This window comes from Vicia villosa, linkage group LG3, assembly GCF_029867415.1.
Source record: "Vicia villosa cultivar HV-30 ecotype Madison, WI linkage group LG3, Vvil1.0, whole genome shotgun sequence".
Lineage (NCBI taxonomy): Eukaryota > Viridiplantae > Streptophyta > Magnoliopsida > Fabales > Fabaceae > Vicia > Vicia villosa.
In genome coordinates, this window is record NC_081182.1 from 95145468 (window position 1) to 95151951 (window position 6484).

Below are 6484 nucleotides of genomic sequence, written 5' to 3' on the forward strand. Positions count from 1 at the left end.
GATCAACCGTATCGGTACATGCCGTACAGTTTCCTTGGTCTATTGTCATATACTTAAGGTATCTCGAGATTCGGGTTAGAATCTTTCACACAAGCAAAATACCCAAACAAACCTTTGAAAAATAGAGCAATCAAGTCAATCAATTGAAAACATCGAAGTGATCTATTCTCTTAAGGTAACCCCTTTTGAAAACATTTTGTTTTTGAAAGTATCTCCCCAGCAGAGTCGCCAGTTCTGTGGACCTCCGATTTTTTTAATACCGGGCCATACCTCTGATCTGTAGAGATACGTGAACTGACTCTTTTTTGTCGCTTAATGCTTTCGCATTTTTTTGAAAATATCACAGAGTCGCCACCGACCTTTTATTTTATCCAATTAAGGAAAGGTTTATAAAAGAAACAGAAAAAAGACCTTTAAGAAATTCTGGGTAAGGGGGTAGGTTATACAAAGGGAAGGTGTTAGCACCCTTTGTATCCATGGTTATCCATGGGCTCTTAAGTTTGCTTAGCTCACTTGTTTTTCGATCACTTTTCAATTGCTCTGAAATTGCTCATATGTGGTTTCAAATACCTTTGTAAATTGAATTTTGTAATGATCCGTGTGTGGATGTATACAAAATGCTTGTTTATCTTTCGAAAGATGTTTTGAAAAGAACGTTAACTTTGTAATAACCCGTGTTTGGATGTATACAAAGTATTGTCTTTTTTTGAAAGTTTTGAAAAATCAACAGTGTATGAGAATTTTGTTTGTTTTGATTTGAGCAAGCAAACTAGGAGGTCTACCCTGAGTTGTAAGGTCTTTATCCTATTTCCTTTAAAAATCTATCCTTTCACCGGATATAAAAGCAAGGTTCGATTTTGTACTCGAAACAGTAGAATTTTGACTTTGATTTTGAAAGGAATGAGAAGGGATTACCTCAAGAGGTGCAAGTGTGATTGTGATTGGATTCAGATATTTATCTTTGAAGTTAGTGATCTAACGGTTCAATTTTATCTTTGACATACACGCAGTTTATATTTGCTGGAAATTAAAGTGCGGAAATGTAAAGTGCGGAAAGTAAATCTACGCTATTACATCGATTGTGCGGGAAATGTAAACTAGCCTATTTACATGAATTTGACATCCTATACATTTATCTAGGAATTTTAAATTGCAAGAAACATAAAAGGCATGTTTTTGGAATTTTTATGATTGGTTTTAATTATAATTAACGCATGATTAATTAAATTAAAATGAAGAAAAAAGATGAAAATAGATTTAAACCTAGAAATTAAGTTTAAAATATGTACAAAATATTTGTTGGGTCATGCTAACGAGTGCCCCAGGGGCACTGGTTAAGGATTCCAAATATAAAAAATATTTTATAAATAAATAAAATATTTTACTTTACAATGCATTGAATACAAGTAGTTTTAAGAAAACATACCTTTTATTTCTTAGAAAAGTCAATTATTTCCATTTTCATTACATTGAATACAAGTAATTAATAAACTAAACATGCCTTTTTAAATCCTTAACCAGTGCCCCTGGGGCACTCGTTAGCATTTCCCATATTTGTTAATTAATTTTAAAACAAAACTAATTTTTTTGGAATTTTTGGAAATTGATTTGAAATTGATTTAAGTTAATTAAAACATAATTATGCAAATAATTATACAAATAATTAAAACTTAAAAAGAAAATTATTCAAAATATGTACAAAATTAGTTTATAATATATAAACAATATTTAACACAAAGAACAATTTTTTTTTATGATTTTTTGATTGGTTAGAATAATTAAAAAGCAAATATATAAATATATACTAATTAATTATGCAAAAATATTAAAATTTTGAAGAAAATAAAATATTTTTATTTCAGAAAATAATATATTATTTTAGAAGTCTAAAAATATTTTTTGTGTATTTTTTGGATTTTTAAAACTATTTTTAATTAATTTAACAAAGAAATTAAAATAAAATAGAAAATAAAATAGAAAATAAAAGGATACTGATCCTGTGTGGTTGGATTGAGGGAGTATGGTGTGCATGCATGATCTGAAGCGTTGGATGACTCATTAAATGAGATCAGATGGTCCAGAAATTGAGGCACGTGGTAAAAGCTACACCTGCAAAGCACTTGATTAGTGTAAAGTTTAAAAAAGTACGCGCGCTGCTGAACCAATGGGAGGAAGACACGTCTTCGTCTTCAACCTTCAGACAAGGCTTTTAACAGCGCTTTTGTAAAAAAGCGCTATTGTAAGTGAACCCTAAATCTGCAAAATAACGAATAGGGGTAAACAAGCATAAAAATCAGGCGCGATGGCACCATTGAATTCGTCTTGTTCCACTGAATGTAACCATGTCCTTAATTTTGCTTAATTTTGGCCCTAATGAAAAACCCTAATTTTGATTTAAGCAAACCCTAAAATGGTATATGACACAAACAACCATTAAAGTCCAATTGAAGCTCCAGAAACGACCAGAGCTTCAAACCAAACACAATTATGCATCTACATCTTGTTAAATGTGCGTGAATGATGAGATATAAGTTGATTTTAGTTTGAACAAACCGTGGCCTAGGTAGCTCGATTTATGAGGTTTCAAGACTTGGAAATGATTGAGATATGTTCAGTAACGCTTGAGGAACGTGTTTAAGTGTTTAGTTTGTATTGAAAATGGATTAAACTCAGAATTCGAATTTTGAATTTCCTTGAAATTTTTAAAGTGTTACAAGCATGGTACAAGCATAAGCATAGCTCTGAATTCGTGTCTCCCTTGTTACTGAACTAAGATAGCTTATTTATAAGCTATGTGTGCTTAGAATTGAAGCTAACTTGCAGCTAGTTGCCTTTGTTGAAACTTTGGTTTTTTAATATTAAAAACCTTTGAAAACTTGACCAAGTCTTGCCCTCCTTCAATGCACCTGCCTTGCCCTTCAATTCTCTGCAGAAGATGAAGATTCCTTAGGGGTGAGTCATGCTTGGAAGTTAAGCTACCATTATCCATGCATTTTCCTTTTAATTTTAATCTTAAAGTAAGATAAAATCATGCAAAAAATGGATAAAAAAGGTATGGGCTTAGTCTTGGTCGTGGGAGGCCCATAGTAACATGGAAATGATGTTTGAATGCTGAAAACTTGGCCCCTTTTGGAAAAAATGCAATTTTGAACAATGTTGGTTTCATGCATTTTCCCAAAATTTAGCCAACTTCAACAAGGTGTAAATCCTTCAATTTTTGTCATATGAAGGAGATCTTGCACTTTTTAGAAACCTCAAAGAGTCCTCTAACCAATGTCTTTGGTCTCATGTCAAAATGATTTTTGAAGCTCCTTGTGTGTCTATTTGAAAAAAGTGTCTTTTTGTTGACTTTGAAAATGACCTGTAATGTCTTTGATCATATTTTTCAAATGGTGAATCCAATGACCATGGGATCAATGGCATTTGAAAGATAATTGAATTTCCTTCAAAACAAGCTTTGGTTTGAATTTTTTGGATGAAGGATGAGAGAGTTATGATCAGTCAAAGTTGAGTTGACTTTTCAGGCAAAAACCCTAATTTTGAATCTTAGGGTTTTGTTGGTTTTTGATCTTTCCTTGATGAATTATGATCATCCAATGATCAAATGATGAATCCTTTGACAAAATATGGACTTTGACAAAAAATTTCATTTTTGACTGTCTGTTGACTTTTTTGGTCAAACGGGTCGTCTGTTGACTGTTTGAGCTGCTGACGGTGCGTCTGAGTGAATTGAAGTTTGAAAATTTGTATGACGGTACTTTGAGATATATGGATGTGTATGAAATCCATTTGAGCTCTCAAAAACTTGTTGCTCCTGTAAAAACAAGAAAAACCCTGATTAGGGACTGTTTGTGTAGGAGATAGTTAAGCGTACCTGATTTTTGTGCAGTGTTGAGTCTCTGCTAATCGCTTGATATTCAGAAGACTTCTAGAACAAAAATCTTGGAATTTTGAATTGTGAAAGATTGATTTGATTGATGGTACAAAACACTGAGAATTGTACTGCCAGCAGTTTGGCTGTCAACTGACTGTTCAGGTATTGATGTAGCAGTTAGAGTGAAAAATCAACAGTCAAAGTTAATTTTCTTTTTTTGTTGTTTTTTTGTTTTTGTTTTATGTGAAAAATGAAAGTTTATTTACATGACTTGTTAGAAAAACACAGACATAATAAATAACTAATATTTACGGTATGCGGGCAAAATTACCGATAATAACCCTGAAAATCATTTAATGCACAGAAATAGGAATATTTGACTGGCAGAAAACACACAAAATATTATCTTAGTAATTAAGCAATATTATGACAAATAGTACAACATTTAATACTGACAGTACAAATATCACATACTATATTGAACAGTACGACGAATAAACGGTACATTTAAGAAAATAAGAAATACGGCAAATTTTAAGAATGACGATTGATAACCCATGCTATGAACAATAACATGTAGATGATTGGGAGTGCAACCATTGCAGGTCCACACTCTTCAGGACTATGTAGGCAGAAGAAAGTCATGATCACCGTAGCAATGGTGATGACTGTAAGAAACAGTGTCTCTATCCACTTTGCCATTCTTGTCAGGGAAGAAGAGAAAATAGATATGAGATAGGAATTTGAAAGATGAGTTGGAATTTGATGTGAGATTTTATGAAAGAAAATGAGAGGTATTTATAGAATGGAAAGAAGGAAAGAGACGTTGGGGAATGATGTGATTCCGTACAAAAGGAAAATTTGAGTGGAAGTAAGATTTGAAAGAAAGTGTATGATAGTGTTGGAAAAAGGAGAGATTTGATTTTTGAAAAAGAGATTTGAAAAGATTTTTGCAAATAATGGAATATAGTACAACAATTAGTGGGAAACAAAAGATAATAATAATCTACTTGTTACCAGTACAGTCTGAGTTTCCTGATTCTGCGCCTGCAAAAAGATTTAACTCTGTACCAATTGTGTCAGTACCATTTATCTGTAAATAAATAAATATCATGTGTGAAGTAATACACAGTATTTGGCGTTTGCGTAAGAATAAGTTCAACTGCAAGCCAAATTACTGTAAGTATTTCATATGTCAGGATATTTGTTGAAATAAAAAATCCATGATTATATGAGACCCTTAATTTTCAGATTGGAGTTTTCTTGAAAAATATGTGGGCAAATTTTGGGGTATAACAGGGTGGTTTAAATTTTAATGATTGATTAGACTGCGTTTGGTATTCCAAAAAGAGAAGTTATGGCTTCCGCCGTTTCCCGTCTTGGGAAGTTGAGAAGTAATCATGAAAACTGATGCATGCACGTCTCAAAGAAACGTTTTGAAGAAAGTGACGTCACCATTTAATGATGATTACGACTAAGGGAGTAGAAACGTCAAGTTTAAGAGTAAGGATGCTGCGAAGGATAGTCAGATCATATGTGTTGCATTAATTGAAATCACTGTGGAAAATCTGAAAATATATTTTGGCAGAATCTGAAAGATTTGCTGAAAAATAGTGCTTGCGAATATTGGAAACATGGACAAAGTGAAAAAATAAATGTCAAGCATACATATATATTTCCATGAAGGGTTTGGTTACAAAACGAAGGTGCAACATTATAACAAAATACAGAGTTTGAGGTAACTAGTTAAAGTCCTCAGGGAGACTATTTTTGATCTTCGAATATTGAGTTTCCCATGAAGACATACGAAGCTCGAGTAATGCCCGTTGTTTCTTCAGTCTTTCAATCTCTGGCACTAACTTTTGGGCAGTTTCGAAATGTTTAATCCCCAATTGCGCCACTTCGAGCAAATCTTGTTGGTTGGCCTTTTGAATGGTTGCCTGACGAATTTCAGCTTCCTTTATTTTCTCTTCGAGTACTTTTATCTCTTGTTTCCAGGAGTTGATATTCTTCTCACAGTCGTCATATACTTTCTGATTCTCTGAATGTTTAAGCTTGAGGGCCTCACCTTGTTTGGTTGCATCCATGGCAGAGTTCCATGAAGAGTTGTGAGAGGCCATTTTTTCGCTTAACTGATCGTCGACATTTTGTTTTCGAAGAATATTGGCCTGGAGTTGTTCGACTAGAGAACCTAGCAAGACAATTACCTCTAAAACTTCTTTTGAGACTTGAAACAAGTCCACTTTCTTCAAGAGTTGATTCAAGCTATGACTCTTAGTAGGATTCTGACTAAGAACATCCGCAAGGTTGGTCTCAAAGAATTTTTCTTTTATCTGACGAAGGAGACCATGGATGTCCTCCTTGTCACCAGATTCTACAGGAACAGCTGGAGAGACATCAAGTTCAGAAGACGAAGTAGTGTTCACATTCATCATGGCCTTCAGGAAACTGAGGGGGTCAGTTTGCTTAAGTTGTTCCAGTTCTGAAGGAGTAAGTTGCGCAGAGATAGGCGTCGAAGTTGCCCTAGGAGCAACTTTTGTGTCAAAGGTTGAAGTTTCTTGAGGATTGTTTTTATCCGGTTTAGAAATTTCCTCCATGGCATCTTGTTCA